Source organism: Neodiprion virginianus, chromosome 1 (assembly GCF_021901495.1).
Source record: "Neodiprion virginianus isolate iyNeoVirg1 chromosome 1, iyNeoVirg1.1, whole genome shotgun sequence".
Classification (NCBI taxonomy): domain Eukaryota; kingdom Metazoa; phylum Arthropoda; class Insecta; order Hymenoptera; family Diprionidae; genus Neodiprion; species Neodiprion virginianus.
In genome coordinates this window covers 32,377,538-32,396,976 of record NC_060877.1, presented here as the reverse complement: position 1 = coordinate 32,396,976, position 19,439 = coordinate 32,377,538, and the positions used below count along the sequence as shown (strand labels likewise).

The window sequence follows — 19,439 nt, the reverse complement described above, 5'->3', positions numbered from 1 at the left end:
TGCGAAAATTATGCAAAGAAAATCATAACGTTATGAGATGGATAACAATGAGAGTGCGTTATAAACACTCGATTCAGAGTCAATCACCTCTTGAAGTTACGCAGAGTTAAATTGAATTCCGAGAGTTATTTCTATCGTACGTAATCATCTCGCATCCCATCAGTGCTACAGCGTAAAAATCTTTCTGCACTTTCACGTGAATTTTACACAATCACCTCGATATATATATACATATATATATCAATAGGTGGATTAATGACTGTGGTTAATTGAATTTTATTACCGTAGTTTATTAGTTCATACCTCATTGTTCCGATTCTGCAGATGTTATTTTTATTGTAATTAATAATATTGCCAGCAGACGTATATTTTTGTATTTTGTACGCGGTATATTTGTGGTTATTGTTTGGAGAGGGATCGATATAAAAACGGATTCTTGACAATGACACTGAACAGACAGGGAGTTGAGCCCGACTTAAATTTAGATAACGTCATTTCGGGATAATCGACTAGAGTTCTGTAATCCGCATTGTCAGCGAAATGCTCGCACATTTTGCGTGTCTTATATCATTTTATCGGACCAAGCATCTTCGCTATCTTCTCAAATATTGACATCGACGTTATAACTATTGCGTTCTAATTTAAGCCTGTCTCGCTGTCTGAATATTACTCTTGTAATTTCGTCGTATAGTCGTGAAAATTATCTCTCTATCGATAAAAATCGGCCAAATGTCTGCGCCACGAATAGCATAACAAAAAATTCAATTGCGTAAAAAAATTCTTGATCGCTTTGCTGCTGCCTAACTCGGTGAATATCGATTCTTGATACGTAACGAAATGTATGGTGTAAAACTGTTTTACCTCAAGTCTGAGAATCCCAAATTATCACAACGACCCTTTTTTATACATTTTTATATACTTACGAACAGTCAATTGAATTGATCATCTGAGAATCCGAAGCTTATATGTATATCACTTCCTGTGCTGATTGTGAATCGGTTTACGAACGTGATATTTCAGATTGTGATCGTGTAATAACGACCGTGGAGAAACGACGACTGGCAGCGAATAACGGCCATGGCGTTCGGTTTCAAAAGCTTTGAAAGAAAAGTTTTAATTGGAGTCCCTCTGCACTTGAAGAATCTCACCTTTACAGACATCCGCCAAATGAAGCTCAAGCTTCTCTTCGTAGCTCCGCAGTCCCTGCATTCTTTATTACACTCCTTGCAAAAGCCTCGGCGATGCGGAAAAGTTTTTTTTTTGCTTTCCTCGTATCGTTGACTGCGAAATAATAAACAGGAAAAAATCAACATGTATTTTGTTAAAGAACGATTGACGGAAATTCCCTAAATACGTGGAACCTTAACGATTGCGATATTTCCGATGATTTTCAAGAATTGCCTTGAGCAACGAGCTCGCGATCTTGAAATGTCATAACACCAGGCAAAGAACCTGTGAACTATAAACTGGCTGAACCATAAATTGATGCTCAAGGTATGTTACACACCGACTGCGTGTGATTGGTACACGAGGATGCACAGAGTGATTAATCGCGTTGAACAAAATACATGACCGAAAAAAATAGAGGTGAAGGTTGAACTGCCAAAGCTGCTATCCCTAATCCGTTGTTTCGCAAGTACTTTTATTTATTCATTATCTTAACGTGTACCCTCAGCAGTGAAAGTTAGAAACAATTGCTGGGAATCAACAACCTCGACAAAACGAGCTAGCACAACGTAATCGATTAATTGTATATATAAATGTATAATACATGCACTATGCAGCATGTAAACAGCACACATGCTGACAGGTAAATCCATTCATTCGGCAACTTTCACTAGTCGAATAGATACGGCATCGAAACACGTGGTAAAATTTTATCGCATCACGTGTATGATGTAAATTTAACGTTTCCGAGTGTATTACTGTGCGCTGTAAACGCGAGCTGCACGTTCAGAGAAAATATTCACCGATAATAATAGTACAGTGGGTACATGCAATTATCGCCAATTAACATCCATAAACGGATCGTTGATTCGCGCGCGATTCGTGTGTGCCCGTATATCCTACATTTTTTTTTTTTTTTTTATGTTTGTTTGATTTGTTTTGTTATTATATAAAACTCACCGCGGACTAAAATAGAACCCATCCATAACGCTAAAGCTGACTGCATGACTAATTTATATGCGCATACAACGCTGAAGCGGCGTGGTTTCAGCGTCAAACATCGGACGTGACGGCACGAATCTCTATCCGTTGACGCATCCACCTTTGCATCATTCATGCCTAATGGCAAATATCTGGCAAACATCCATGGATCGGCTAAACGCTCTCGTAACGAAACAGTGAAAGGGGATGAAACTGATGAGGATTTATCGTTTGCGCTTTCGTTCGAGAGGGTTCAAGAGGCTTTTTGACCAGAAACTTGATACTAATTGTTTCATAATTTCATGACGAGATGATCGTTGATTAATTATTCATCAGTTTTTTCTATTCGTAAACTACAAAGATCTCTTTAAAAATAAGAATTATCGTAGAATTGGAAAGCTTAGGAATTGATGTCTCGCTTTAGATAGCTTGAAAATTGTTCAAAATCTAATAGACTCGTTTGATTTCATTCTATATGATAGCTCATATCATTGGGGAGACTATTTTCTACAATTTGTCTTCGTCACGTAATTCGCATCGTTAAATATACGATTTAACAACATTCGACAATGTTATTCCAAATCAAAAGAGACATCGTTGTTTAAAATCGAACGAATCTACTAGATTTTTAACAATTTCGAAACAATATCATACAAAGCATCGACGCTCGAGCTTTTCTTCGTAATTCCAGTATTTGTTATCTGTATATTTATTTTTTTAAAGAGATCTTACGAGTAGAACAAATCAACGAATACTCAATCTTGCAATAATATCAATGAAAAGTATGAATTTTTGGCCAACCTACACGTTCTTAAGACCGCCTTCTGATTGGCCAGATCAATTGCCGAGGGTTATTTCTTACAAGAGAAAGTAACTCTACCGATCCCGGTCACGTGGCGAGTGACTACCGGCTTTTGCTGCCTGTGAGTTACAGATCGAAAAACTGCAATTACAAATATTTCTTTCTTCTCCATTGTCGAAAAAACAGCTCTCCGACTGACGTCACCGGAACGAATGTGTGTCGTTGAGCGTTTTACGATTTGTGTACATTCATGTATATTACATATTCTGCAGCCTGCGAAACGTGAGTGAACATCTGTAACGTAAATCAGTTACCTCGTTAAACGAATAATTGTCATGAAAGCAGTGAAATTCTATTGCCAAAAATACTTTCGGGGAAAAAGTAAATGAAATCGCGAACTGTGCTTTCATGCAAGCTCTTCGCCGGTGACGAAGTTCGTTTTTCGCAATTCTCTCTCACTCTCTCTCTCTCTCTCTCTCTTTTCTTACTTCTGTACCCTGCAAGGTCTTACCTTGAAGAAAAATTACCACTTTTCAAGTTGACACGAGCTTTACGCGGACTGCTAAATATTTCCATGTACGGCTCTATTCATCGCAGTTATACGTGACCGTTTTATACGTTCTACTTTACTTTATACGTATTATATTCTTGTACTGTTGCGTGTATACCGCGGATTCTCTTGAACGTTTTTAACTCGCTCGTCACTCGGCGAATCAACGTCTTAATTAGATGTCTTTGAAATTGAAGGTTCTCTTGGCTACGTGACAACGAAACTAAGCCTGGCGCTTTGACTGCGTCAAGAGTGTGCCGTTCACCCCAGTCATTTGTATCCTATCAACGTTTCTATTAATACTCTCAAGCAGGTGTATTCTACCTGCATTTTGGACACCTTAGTCTTTTGGAATCATGTACCCACCCAACTACCCACGTTAATTTTGTAGAGGAAAAGCTATGTTGCCGAAATATTCAAAAGCACGATCCTTGGCTGTTTTTACGTCTCGGCAACTATGCATGTATACCTGTAACGTCGTTAAAAATGTCAAACGAAATGAAAAAATCACGTCTGCGGAAAAATTGATCCAAAATTCCCGAGTATGCAAAACTTCCGTCAATTGGAATCCGTTACATTTCTTTCAAAGAAACAACCGCGACGTGATTATTATTGTTAGTCTCCGATTCCCCCGTTTGGCCAAATCACATTTCGGTACTTACACTATCCGGTCCGATTCTCATGGGTACTCCTCGGAGACACGCACCATGGTCTGGGTCAAGATCACGTGCCTCTAATAGATTTCCGGGCGAAGCCTCTTCGCCGACCTTCAACTCCAACGTTTAGCGATCCTTCGGTTACGACCAGACGTCGTACGTGTTCCGATAAGGAATTCATGTCCTGGCCTCGGTCGTCAATGCTAAGGACGATATCCTGGAGGTCAATTCTAACGAAGAATAAATACACCGTCATTAACGAATCTCCTCGACGATATCGGTGATCGTTTGAATTTCGACGAACGAAACTTGTCATTGGTTTTGATGCAAGATTTTTTATTTACAATTACAGATTTTTATACGCGTAAGCGTATTTTTTTGATTTATTGATCAGTGATCGAATTGAGCATGAAAGCCTTCGGCCTCCTCTTTATTATGGCAATAAGCTTGAGAATTTTCATATTAAAAATCCGCACCTCGATCCTGCAATTTGCGAAAAACATTTGCTACTTCAGGGATTCCGATCGTCTTTGCCTGAGTGATTAATTCGGGTCAGATCTCATCTTCCTCCATCGGGAGCATCGCTATCTAGCATTGAGCCACTATATCTGAAATCGAGCTGTCGCTACGCGTTATCTTCCTCTTATTCGATAAGCTTGCCGACATAATTATTTCTCACCGTACCGTAAAAGTCATGTTTATTCACGCCTCTTAGAACCGCGAATATATCACATCTGTGTAACTCAACCGAGTCCATACAGATATAAGTCTTAATCGATCGATTTCATCCATCAATAAATTTTTTCAATATTATCCGCACGATTCGTAAGCTCCGCGATTTCGCTATCGCTATTCTTTGCAAAGTTCGTTGCAAACTTATCGCGATAAACGATCATCACACGGCCTGATCACCGGGATTTTGCTACATCTTGATAGTCGGTATCATTAATGGAACATTAATTACCAGCAGCTAGTTGCAGGATATTTTTTACGAAAATATTATTGCGAATGAAAAAATCTTCGACCCAGATTATCGGCAATTCGCTTGCGGATTATTATTCACATATTTACCCGTTCACGCTGGTTTCCCCGTGAAGACGATCAGGCAATGTAGTGCTGCAATACCTAGTCGTTAGCTTCGTCTAGCCTAGGGCAGCCCGACAACGAGTTACGTTAGGTCACGTTATCCGGGCACGTGATGCATAGGATGAATTATACAGAGCACCGGATCACGAGTCTTGCAATAGTTAGTAAACTATTCGATTATGGCACGTGACTTTGACCGACGACGTCGGTGTGACAATCATTTACCGGCTTCGGTACACACGTGTGATATCTGACTAGCTGCTGTGACTGCGTGTGTGTTGTGTGGTGTGTTGATTTGGGACTCACGAGGCAACTGGTGATAATAAAAATACCACTGACAATCAGGCTTGTTTAAACGAGGCGTATAATAGATGCTGCATGCAGCACGCTCCGATGTCACGTCGTCGCGGTAATATTATCCGCGATTATCACAGTCCGAGTAATTGCAGGTGTGTAGGTATTCGACATTCCTAAAGTGCACATAATATGAGAATATGATTCTTTTCTTTTAGTTTGTTTTTACATCGTTCCGCAATTTTATCTACTACTGCAGTGTAATGTGTTATATTGCCTGGTGGAAGTTCCGAAGGCGGCTGATTCCGAATTATTTGGTGGCGAAACTTGAAGCGAAGAAATCAAACTTTTGGGATATCACAAAGCTTCGAATGGTCGGATAATCGACGGGTCAAAGTTCCGAAATGCAAGATTTCGATCATTCAAATTACGATAAAGCAAAATTCCGAAAAATAAAGTTTCAATGGAGTAAAATTTGGAAAATTAAAATATTCTCACGCAACGTAGCTTAGTCCACGGGCGAGTGGAAAAAATTGGATAAACCGAAAATCAGGTTGAACAGGATTCCGAACTTGAGAACATCGAAAATCCAAAACAAAGAAAGATCAAAATATATCGTGAAATTTCACCAAGCCCGAAATCCACAGAAGTGGAAATCTATCGTTCGAAATTTCAATGTATCAGATTATTAAATTTTCTCATTTGCAAATTTCCGGAAATATGACTTATCGGAGTTACGCTCTTACGGCATTTTGTCCTTTCGGAACATTGTACCATTCGAAACTTTGATGTTTCGTAAAAGTTTGATTCCTTTATTTTAAGTTTGACGACAAAAGATATTAGGAATTTGTCGTTTTCGGAACTTATTAAATTCGGAACTTCAACCCCGCTGTCTTAAAATTAAACTTGCGACCGATCGCGGGTAAAGATCGTTGTACATAACGTGCGATACATTATACCCGAAAGTCAGAACATGCCAAATGTTGTACTTCTGGCGGTTGGATTCGGATCAAATAAAGGAAGTTACGTAAGCGATCGAATTAACCTGCGCTGTTCAAATTTCAGATATTTTTATCTCTGTTTGATCAGAGGGGGAAGAAAATCTCTCCAAGCTGCAGTTAGCCGAGTCCCTCTCTAAACGGATAATTCTATTTTCAATTTATTCTCCCCATGCGAAATATCACCTTTGAAAATATTCCCATTCCTGACTCGTCGCGTACTTTCGAAAGTATGAAATATACAAATTATCACAAAGACTCGTGACTACGTTTTAAAATCCACTATCCAGTCCTAATAATCGCATCTACGTACAACGACATCGTATACAAGCATAATATACATACTACACGTGTCAGCAGGTACTTGTGTGAATTAAGCTTCTAAATTTTCATTCGACTCGACATCAACGGAGCCATATTCGAAGTATACGTTGAAACCGACGTCCCTTGGGGAATTACCCACAAGGGCAATTGATTATTCCATCTATTTTCGTACCCATCGCTTTCGACTTAGCAACTCCCGATCGCACTCACGCAAGCCCGATTCTACAAGGGATAACTATTCAGCTTGCGATGCTCGCCGTAGGGTTGAAAACCAGTTTTGACGAAATGCCTCGATCGTGGAATATTCGCTGCTTCCAAAATCGCAGCATAAACATTTTTCGAATCTCTTTCCCGACTCACAGTTATTCACAAATTTTGGTTCACCGATTCAGGTGATAATCGGCTTTACTTTGGTCGTATACGAATCGTGATTACATACTCTTTTCAAACCTCTGAAAATACATTAGGTACTGATAATTATACCAGTTGTTTAAATATACGGATAAAAAAAAAACAACATATTTTAATTTCCACACCAACGTATCGATTCACTCAACCTTGTTACATATTCACTCGGTTTTCATCACTCTCGGCTCACCTATCCGCAGTCGTACCGACCGGTACGATCAGTTTCCATTATGCATATATACAGTGAAAATTATTCTCATTTTACAACCTCTTCAAGTCGATTCCGCGCTAAGCGTATATTTCAAAGACAGTCAGTCAAGCAGGTTGTTATTCCGCGTGTACAATGCGTGCACACATACCTATGTGTTTTAACAACTTTGTTTTCACACGGCGTGTAAGAACGCTGACTGCACTGTCAAATCCACCGTCAAGAAAACCGCTTGAAGAGATGTTTCTTTAACAATTAATAACCGTCGTCGATCCGTTCGCGTGACTTTAGAAACGTCCGCGATACGGCAGCTTCGTTATTCGTTACACTCGCCTGATAATTGAGGGGCTTTTTCAGAGGCGACTTTCAGTTTTCCAGAGGTTACCTTTACAGATATTCGATCCTTCGAACGAAACAGATGACGGAATTTCAAAAGAAAAAAAAACTTTATCACTCAGAAAACCTGACTCCCAGTATTTATTTCTTATACTCGGATGTACCTACTTGTCACTTTTGAGAATATAAAGTTTCCGATCATTAATACGGTCACTGATTAATTGTACAATTGTAAGATAACGACTCGGTTCGAGGTATACGATCGTTTCTTATTCTTTAATTTTCGTCACCATACGAATCAATAGATGCGATAAATTAATTGTCCGACAAAGATGGAACCGTCCTGATTGTTTTGTTGACCAAATAAAAGACGCTGGCTCATCCGTGGCAAACAATAATCGCTGTTGTTATCGGATTGAAACCTAATTGCGTCAAATCTGCTGAATTAATGCAGTAACGTTGACCAAGTATCGTTTATTCACATTGGACGGTTTATAAGGTCGACGATAGAAACGAACGGTTCTTAACGTGACCATCTCCCTACTTGTGGCTCGACGTTGAAGAGAAGAAAAAAATTAAAAAAAAAAACGTTCCCAAGAATGAAAAGCTTGCAGAAAGGCTGAAGTCGTGCCTCGCACCACGAAATCTGCATTGTTCGATCGCCCCGCGAGACGAGACAAGGCGAAGTAGGGCTGCGAGCTTAAATCGATCGTGGAAGAACCCTTTGACGACGGTGCTGAAACCCGGATGAATATTAGCGTGAAAATCGTGGCCGCCAACAAGGTGGAAGGTCGCGAGTGTCGCCGAATTGTGATTTCTTCACTTTCATCTCGTTCCGTTTTCAACGCGGCTTTGCATGACTCGCCAAAGTCCTGCCTCGTCCACGCATCCAGGGAACAATAACGACCTCGAGGATCGAAGGTCCGTTCTTCGTAACCGCGTCCTGCGTCCGCGGCTCCGGCATCGACTAAACCGTTTAACCTGCAGACCGAGACCAAGTAAAAAACGGCGAATGTTGGATTTCGGCCACGTCTTAAACACTTGCGGCAAATGCTGGATCGGGATGATCGTAAGAATCCAACGGACCGACAGGTGGACTATTACGTTACCGTCTGAGGATATTTTTGCACGAATTATTTTCAACTTTTCGAAACTACGCAGTGTGTCTAGCTTTCGAGTTGGCTGGCAGAACCGGCGTGGGAATGACGCGTTACGTCGTAATTCTGGCAAGAGTTCAAAATTGGATGCCCGTATACCTACTCGGGAAAAGAAAAAATTTCGTGCTAATGACCAAAATTTCGTCCCGGTAGCAAAATTTCGTGGTTGATATACGTACAACCAAACATTATTTTCACACGGCCAAGAAAGATTAGTTTATTTTTACAGTGCACGGAAAATATAATGTTTTTATAATGTCTGAGAAAAGGTTTTTGCATCACAATCCCATAGATTCTATCGATATTGCGAGAGATCGGGTCGATGCAGTGAAATCATTTTATAAAGATTGGAAAATTATCGTTTGATTTTTTTTACTGATTTCGTTTATCGTTTGACTGTAATTTATGCTACACGAATTAAAAGTCACGTCAAACAACGAGAAAGAAGTGTGTCGTTGTGAATTTAGAGGCTGATTGAATGGTATTAGACCACGAATCGTTTAGTTCTGCCGATTATACTAGACAGATGCCTGGAGCCCCTACTAATAACTGTTTATCTTACCTCTCTGCGGTAAAGGATATTTTACCTGTCACGGAAAGTATTTTGCCGCTTGGACAAAATTCATTTTTGAAGATTTGCGATGTAACTTGTTGTTTGATAGCGGTAGTCAATTTATAGCTCCCATGATTTCGTAAATTTGACTAGATTTTACGAACGAACAGATTTAGCCAACCGTGTGAAGCAATTTAGTTGAATCTACCAGAGGGTGTACAATATTTTGATAATACTATGAAAAAGTATTGTTTAATTAAATTGACTAAATTGAAATCGAGGTTTCGCATTTATAAGTATATTTTATTCAATGAAATTTTTTTACAATTTTAAACAATCACTTCATCAACTTTACTAATCACAATAAAATGTTCTATTCCTAGGAGAAAATTTTCTACAGACTGCGTCTACAAATCGGTGCTTTTAAAAAAGCAAAACGTTTTTCTCAGCGTACAGGCTCTTCACCCTGACCGTATATAACAGCCTGCAGCCGATTCTTAAGTATACCTACTAAGAGTTTGTAGACGTTCTCGTCCGATTCCGTGGCTAAAAAATCGCCTTCCCCGAGGCGATGGTGTTTCGCTAATTCGAAATACGTAATATGTATGGAAATCGTATACATATATTTGACCACGCCTGTGTGGATGCTCGTTTAAATATCACAGCTCCGGTACTCTCGCCTATAATGTCTACCATGCGGTTTTTGAGGCTCGATTTAACTCGGCCGCAGATTCGCGTCTGGCTTATTCTCTCAGCAACAAACTGGCACGCCTTGACGAAAAATATTAGACGAATTTTTAAAGGTGATTGCACAGATGGAGACAGTCGAACACGTGCACACGTGACTCTTCAGCGACGCATAAATCACTTTGTCGACTCATCCTTAAGTATATACTGGTAATTGATTCGGGTATGGATTGACTTCAGGTCAAGTTCTAAATCAGCAAGCGCGTGTCATGCTTGCAGAATTCTCAAAATAAACTCAACCTATTCAGCCACGTCTTTTTTTTCATCTGGTTGTTGGAACAGGTTGACCGTGAAACCTGGTGAATTTCCTGCAGGAAATATACGTAGCATCGAGTATTTAGAGGCTCTTGTACCAAACTTCAGTCAATGCGAAGGTTACTTTAACGGAGCGGAGAATCAGTGGTACAATTAATTGGTTACGAAACCTGAACACCGGCATTCTTCGATTCATTTTACCGCCACTTGGGGTCATTCAATTATCACTGTGCGAAAAATCGGATCTTTAATTCGGATTCTCGAAAAAATTGCTGAAATTTCGATCGAACGGTTTTCTTCCGTCAGAAACTATTTCAAGTTTCTCATCGAAACCTGTAGCTTCGTATACCGTCAACGTTTTTTTTTTTTTGTTTTTTTTTCACAAATTTATACCGATAGATGTAACATAAAAGCTAGCGATTCGTACATCGCGATAAAATATTTTCAGCCCACCGCGCCGCTATGTCGAATGTTACAAATTTGCATAGATTGCGTAACGAAGTCTTGAAGTCAGTGAATCTGATCGCATTTACACAGCGTATAATACAATATGTACCTGGTGGCCAGACCAGGTAATGTATAAACACAACTGTAGCTAACGCCAATTGAGTGTGCCCACCCCGAATACCAATCATAGTACACCTTATGCTCCTTGTTTTAAGAACCAGCTGCGCTTGTGCTATTACGCACCGAAATCGCAAGCTCATCGTTGCGCAATTCATATTTCCGCGATGCATTTTACATCGTCTTTGGATGTATAAAAATTTTATAACCGCACGTTTGCCACGCTCGTAAAAATTGTAACAAGTTCCATTATACTGCTCGGCAGGATGGGGCAACAACGTTTATTACACTTATAATTGTACACCTTCGGCGAATGAACGATCGTCACGTTAAAATCGCGGGGTATTTTATACCTAGTCAGACTGTTCGCGGATTAAATTGCCATCGTTTGCGTGGCAGAAACTAGACGAGCTGCGTAGTTTGTAACGGATTGACAATATGTATCTTGCTAGATATCGCGTATTATATACATACCTATACGTAGGTTCGTTTAAATATCTACGCCCGTTCAACCTTGAGGTATATTTTTATCCGAGTCTTTGAATTCTAACAATTTTTTTATTTTTTTTTTTTTTATACAATTTAAAAGCTCGCACGGGATATCCGCTGGGTGCACGACATCTATAAGCGATAATGTTTGAGGGCTGGTACTATTTTCGAGTTTCGATTCGCCCGAAGTACAGACTCTTCGCATCGTGTGTATATATATATGTATATATATATATACACACCTATGTACAGGTAGGTATGTACGCGCGTATCGCAGAAAAGCCAATTTTACCGGTTCGCGTGCGTGAGAACGAGCTAAAAATAAAAGCCAAGGCTTCAATACTCGGCGAAATGTTAATGAGGCAAGAATTGTTATACACTTTATAATTTTTTTGTCGGGCCTGATGCCAACTGGGATAAATTTTGCATAATTTCTATTGACGCCCGGGAACCTTGCGACTGCAGGTCGGTCATGGATTTCATTCAATCGCTGTACGCGTCTTTCATTTTCTTATCCGACTTACAGGGATTGCACTCCGTGGGGGAATCATCGCGAAGGATTTTCCTCGAATAAAGATATTGCGAGGGATTGGAAATCTATCGATTGATATTGTCTTTACATGGGATATATGAATTGTTTTAAAAATCAGCTTGTTGAAAATGTTCTCGATGCTAAAAATCTATGCTTTAATTTGTCTGCTTGGATGACTGTAACAGCTTATCGTTGTACAAGAAATTAAACCTGAGGTATGATTGAGGCCATGGGTGATTTTTTTTTTCGCAAACATACCTGCGAAAATTTTACGAATACAAAACCGGTCACTGGTTGTTTACCGATCTTTACAATTGCATTGTAATGCGAAAATCGCATGTTGCTCGTAAATACAACTAAAGTGATAATAAATAACACGTTTCGAAATAGCGGAGTACGATGATAATGACGATGACGATTACCTTGTTGAAAATATCACGGATTATACCTTCTGCTCTAATAACATCGTCGGGAGGTGTCAATAACTGCACGGGGGTGCATTATTGCACTCGGTGCACAATTTCTTTTTATAACCGTGCGTCGGCGAAGTACGAACCGCACATATATGTATAATATATATATACATGTACGCGTAATACCTGCACACCGAGATGTTGATAGCAGCGATTACTTGTTTAAATAATCGATCGAGTCGCTGCTGCGGTAAAAGTTGCTGTGCGCAAACACGTCGTGGATTCGCGAAAGAACGTTGACCTGACGAATGCTGATATTGATATTTCCACGGTGGAAACTGGGCGATCATGCATAAGTGAACAAGGACGTGTGCGTTGTGCAGCACGCGACGAGAATTCGTAACTTACGATTTTCGAATGCATCATGGAAATCTGAACCGTACAACAATCCATTGGTTGACCATACGACTCTTTTGATTCAACGATTTATAAAAAAAATTGAATTTTCTCAATTGACTTGCGTATATTTTTCACCAACGAAGCCATCAATTACCGTTCAAAGGTTAGTATCTTTCGTGTACCTTTCAACAATTCAACTCCGTGTAGACATATTTCTATTTACCATTACGATTCGACTATTCTTGTCCAATATTAAGTTGTATAGAAAAAGTTTTACACCATTCTACATCCCGAATTGTTCATAATTTTTTTTTATTTTAACGATGTAATACGTGCAAAATAGAGTTTCGGTTAACGGTATAGAATGTATAGAAAAGTCGAAACAATGGAATGGAAAATTTTTAGAAAAAAATTTGATCAAGAAAAGCTGTAAAATTGTTCGAAATGGAATAAAAATTATGTAAAAAAAATTAAACTCCTCCGCATATCGAAAGATTACGTGGACTTTACGCGTATGTACACTCTATTGTATATTGCGCGGATAACTTAACAGCTGCCTTCTTTCACGCGAGAAAAATAAACATCCGAAAATAGAAAGATAAAGAGACGCATGTTAGGTATAAAGATAAAATTTAATAAGTAGAAGAGATATTTATGCGGTTTTGTAGTTATCTGTGCGGGTATATTTCAAAGCTGACCGGCATCTCTCTCTCTCACTCTTACTTATTTTCTTTTTACTTATTATTATTAGTCTTAAGTGTTTTCCTTACCTATTTCCGTTTTCTCCAACATTGTCACGGATAATAATAAATCCTTTTCTGTTTCTATTTTTTCTCTCTCCTCCCTTCTTTAACAGCTCTGTAAGCACACAGTTACAGATACATGTATATTTTACATCACGCAGGCCAAAGTCAAGGGAACTATTATCGGTAGCGTGAATCCATCATATACAACTGTCGTTTTTCCGTGGCAAGTCAGTTCCCGGATAATGCGCGCACATTTTTTATTGCACACTTGTGTGACTATGAAATATACAACGCAATATGTATATGAGAACGGGTATACAGACAGTGCAAAAATGTGTTGGTACATCAAATGCGGAATATAGATAAAACGTTATCCCAAAACCATCAAAAAAGTTGTAATTTTACTCTGCAGCTGTTACATAACCGGGAAATATCTCACGGAATGTTTATTTTTTAGGATTACAATCTTTTTATTTTTTTTTTTTATTGAAATCTATCGTCCGACATTCTTCGCCGTTTCGAATTATTCGTCATTTTTCACAGTTTTCCAAAGTGTTTCGTACATCTGCTTTAAATTTTTTTTTTCAATTCGCCAACTTGATACAATCCTGTTACATTGAGGGTGCCTAAGCCTGACGAAATATTATTTCGATTGGAAGGTGACGGGAATTGCAGGGTGCACCGAATGATCAACGGTAGAATGAGTAACTTGTGCTTGCGGTGGCGGAAATTCGATGCAACAGAATGGAGTTCCCCGTCATTTGTAACAAACACACGTAACACACACGCCGGAAGTCGATGGGAGATGAATCTTCTTTGGATCATTGAAGTGACACGTTATTAAATATCATTTCATTTTTAACATCTTCTTTGTAAATTGTAAATTGTAAATATAAGGGTTACGCAAAGACTAATTATGAAATACAACGGATGGCCGTCAATGAGGTAATAATAACAATGAGCAATCTTGTTTTTGGTATTTGGTAAATTCATGCGTAATAGGGCTTGGAAAATATATTTTCGAATTATTGTCGTTATATGATAAATATGATTTACCTACGTACTCATTCTATAAGAAAAACATATATCTCTGACAATGAAACGCCAGAGAGACACGTAACGGCGTGTAATGTAATTATGAATTTAAAGCAGATTCCGAATAATACGACTCGTTTTCCAAATTTCACACACAATACTCTTGTTCTATAATAAGTTGTACGCAGTGGAATGTTATTTGAACCTTTTAACGTGCAATAATTATATCGGTACGTTTTTACCGCTCTTGTCACCGCATGATCGAAATACCTACGCGTAGTACGATCGACGATAATTGCAGCTACTAACAATTACGCTATTATACGTAGTAGGAACATAAGTCGGTAAATTAAAGAATGATACTCTATTTTCCATCATCTATATAATTTCCACCAATAATTAGCAATTACAAACGATATCACTCGTGATTTCCTTGCATCGTCCGCAAACCCGTCTTGTAAGTCTATATACCTTTAAATTAAGCGTCAACTTCGAACGTACATCGCAATTTTCATCACTTCTTGACGTACCCGTAATCGTCATCACCCGCTGTGGTATTTTTCATTTTACATACAATTCGGAGAATTATTATGAAACGAAACACGTGATTAGCCGTTTAACTGCCAAGATTTAACGAACAAGAGCAGAGCTTATTTGATAAGAATATTACAAAAAAAAAAATAAATTACGTGGGCGATGCGACGGTTCGGGTTGTGTCACCTAAGAAGCTTTCTGCTGAATAATACCTGAGCTTTCGACGTAAATTGTAATATACCAGTATCGACCGAATAGCGATCAGTTGTACGACTTCGCATTGTGATTACATACGTCGCCGAAGAGACAGCTTATACAGTCACGTTATAACTTATATCATGTGCAGCGTTAGCTATTTTACTGCGCAGTGACTCGCTTTACAATATTTTTCAAAGGCAAAACTTACCTCCGTCTTCGCGCAAAAAATAACAAAATCTCGATGTATAATCTCTGCCTCGCCAGAGTCCGTTATATATACATGCATATGGGTGGGGTGTGTACGTGTGCGTATTTATATATGTGTGTAATTTTATTGTGTTTATTACGTGTCATATTTTTATCTCATCTACGTGACACTGACAGTGGCATCATCAAGTGATAGCGAAGAACCATTTCGCAAAATGTTGCAAACCTTTTCAATTATATGGGTGTAGGGGAATAGAAATATTTATTTCTTCAAATTTTCCTGTCACAAATTGAAGATACTCTTTGATGGCAAAAGTAGTCTGACTAATATTGAATACTTTCGTCGGTGAGAAAGAAATACAGATAAATTTATTCTAACGATTGATACAGTACAATTAAAAATATATCTCTGGGAGAATTTGTTCAAACAATGTCGTAGAATGACTCGTTGAAACCAGCTTTATTGACGAGGGAAACAATTATTGTGGTATTCGTTCAATAGCCTGCATAAATCCTGCGGGTTCGTCAAGCGATATTTCGCACTTTGCCCGATCGTCAGTCACATGGTTACCACACGCGTGACTAATACGTCATACACACACCCACCGCGGTGACTAAAAAAAGAAACAACGAAACAAAATTAAAAACGATTATTTTAGTCTCTTTTTTAACTCTCGAAAGAATAACAAAAAACGAAAACAGTCCCGTGTGCAAACCACACGTCATCGAACTACGCATTTTAACACGTATCCGATATTTATTTGGCGAATCACACACCAAAAAAGGAATTTTTATAAATTGTCTGGAATTATTTATCTTTTCGTAACAGTGAATTGTGGGTCCTGTTTCACAGAAAACTTACCGGACATTTCTCATGACCCAATTCTCGACTTTGGGACTGCGATCACTGTTACGCTCGATGATTTTCTTGTACAACAAATGTTACGTCAGCCTGATTTTACCATGTATGTACGTACGATGAAGAAAATTATATACCGTGAGCTTTTCCTTACAGCGGAAAAATCCGGGCGCCTGAGGCAGGCAATCGTTTTATTGTTACAGCATATTTTCAATCGTACCTGTACTCCGTCGTTTCAGGGTCAGCTGGAAAATATCCCTTGTACATCGTGTTATTACATCCGATTCCACTGCCGTCTCACTTTATGAGATCGATCGCAGGGCTGTGGAGGAACGATACTCCGAGAATTCGAATAAACCCTGCTCACCGACAGGGCCGTATTTAAAGGCCCCTAAGTATATTTCAAACAAGATAAACAATTTTCATTTTTACAGTGTTTCAATAATTTATTGCGAGACCAATACAATCCTGTCAACGAATATACGTAGATATCGTTTTATATAAATTAAATTATATCGTTAGGCGACTGGAATTGTACGAGCTTTTTTCCACGAAATATCACTAGTGATTTCGTTAAAATAAAAAATAAAATTTCACCGACACAAAGCTTCCGCCATGAGGAAGCAAAAGAAAAAATGCCTCATGAAATTGGGGCAACATTTTTTTTATCAGAAGAGTGATTTTTTTTCATATTTTGACTACCATTCGCTAACAAATTTTACCTAAAAAAGAGACTTCGGCTCACATCGCTCTTCTCTAAATTCGGTCCTGTGCTCACGGGTGCTCGGGAAAACATTTTCCGAGATTGTTTCGTGAACTCAGGCCTAACAATGAGAAATGAACCCAAACCAGAGTCGCACAGCCGCGATAACATCGTTATCTGTGGTTTCCTGTTTCTCTGCATTGAAAAATCAAGAACGATAGTATAGGAAAATTATTATGTACCGCTGAGCTTTCGAAGCGTGTTGAATTTTCACATAATATTACGAATGCAGCATACATGATGTACGGTAGAACCTCGCTTATCCGACCTTCGATTAACCGAGGTTCCACGTTATCCGACCACTTCGCATCGACCGATGTCTGTCTTCGTTTGGCACGGAGAACTCTCAACGAAACCGAATAATCCGTCATTTATAATTGCGATACTTTATTTGAACACGCGTAAACTTGTAAAAGATTCTTGTCTTTTTTTTTTTTAATTTCATAGCGAGCACTGAGACAAATTTTTAGTTCCGTTTACCGCTCAGTCCTTAACTATTTTCATTTCTTACCACAATCGAAAAATATAGTTCTAGGTAGAAAATGAAAATTAGTTTTCTAGCCGTTACCGGAAAGTCTAACATCCGTTGCTATTCCTTCTCATTACGATCACTGTTGCTATATTTTCTTGCAACTGTTGCGAAAATTTAACGCTTGTGCGACAATAAATTGACTTTAAGGCCTTATTTAACTAAAAAATTAGAGTAAACCTCCTAAACTGATTTTGCGTTACAATAACCAAAAACGGATCGACGATATCGCAAAATGTTTACGCGTACCTCGTTTCTCGTAATCCCAACAATATTCAAACAACTGATTCCAACGATACCTGTTCCCCCGAATTATTCCAGTTACCGTAACAAATGAAACTTATCTCAGTGAGATGTAAACCGCTACAGTTCCAATTTTCAAGCCAAGGGGAGAACATCGCAACGGCTTGAATTGTACGCACGATTTCAGTACATCGTTCGAGATTTCACTCGTCCGACGTATCGACGCTCTCCCCGAAATTACCTCGGATTTATAAACGAGGTTCTACCGTGCATGCATACTCGTCATTGACATATGCGGGCACACTCACGCGCCTTGCCGCATCATCGGCCAGCACACTGCAAACCTGGCAGCTACACGTAGAAGCCGCCGAAGCTGCAACGTAGCTTCGGTGGCCGGCTGCACGCGTGTCGCCGAGCGTACACGCGGCGTGCCAAGCGTGACGTGCGTGTGTGCACGACGTCCCCCCCTCCCTCCTCCAACACAGAAACACACGCGTGCAGCGCAGCGCGTTCCTTCTATTCCTCGCCCGGCAACTCGCACGATACGAATATAGACTTTAGGTCGACTGGTTTGCCGGCACAGTTCCTCCCCGGCTTTCGTACCGTTCGTTTGTTCGTTGGTTCGAAAGTATCGGATCGACGCCGCGCGTCACGTCGGTACAGCTCGACGAGTTCTTGCTCAAGTGTATACGTGTGTATTATAGATGTATATGCGTAATTACGTACGTGTATGTAAATGCCTGTGTGCGAACGTGTTGAAAAGTTTCCTAATGTACAATAATTTCGTATGAGATAACGTGGAGAGAAGTGAAAAAATTAGCCGAACAAGTGTGGCGGGATTTTTTTTTTTTTTATTCAAACTGATATTGAAAATTGAGAATTATTTTTAATTCGATGATTGATGATCAGTTTTAACCGTGGGAAATATAAATATATAAAGGAAACTTTGTTTGAAAATCGACGGTTTTGTTTGCTGGTTCTTCTGATCGATCGGATTTTAATATAGCTAGAGTGAGAAATATATAAATGTTTTTTACAATAGCTAACAGATTCGTTTTTACACCGGTACTGCAGTACTGGAGAAGGAAACTCGTATTCGTTATCACATGAATATTTCACCACCTAATTTATCAAGCACGCGATACTGAACCCTAATCAAGTATGTATTATACTGTACACCATACACCATTTATATTGTGTTATACATATACACGGTATAGCTGAATCCTTAGTTTCGTCATTTTGCGGGTGAATTTATCGTCACGCGAAATTAGGGAAAGAGAGAAATTCGACCGTGTGCCATAGAATTTATGTATAATTAACAATAAGTGCAATTAGTACTCCGAAATAACTGTATGTCGTCGGCTTTGTCGCGTTGTTGGAATTCTTGTAGAATTACCTTGAAG

The 19,439-nt window shown here is 39.1% G+C and overlaps 1 protein-coding gene and 1 long non-coding RNA gene across 3 annotated transcripts in view; one reads left to right on the top strand and one right to left on the bottom strand.

Moving 5' to 3' along the window:
• Positions 1-19,439, top strand: part of LOC124308496 (protein FAM13A) — a 42,570-nt gene that overhangs the window by 15,080 nt on the left and 8,051 nt on the right. The gene's annotated exons all lie outside the window — the stretch shown is intronic.
• LOC124308571 (uncharacterized) lies at positions 15,817-18,473 on the bottom strand. 2 transcript variants are annotated; one of them, XR_006909028.1, is made up of 4 exons: positions 18,342-18,473; positions 17,221-17,396; positions 16,719-16,889; positions 15,817-16,253 (listed from the first exon to the last, which is right to left on the bottom strand). It is a non-coding gene; the product is annotated as an uncharacterized LOC124308571 (long non-coding RNA). The 2 variants fall into 2 exon arrangements; XR_006909024.1 differs by lacking the exon at positions 18,342-18,473 and having other exon boundaries at positions 17,221-17,699.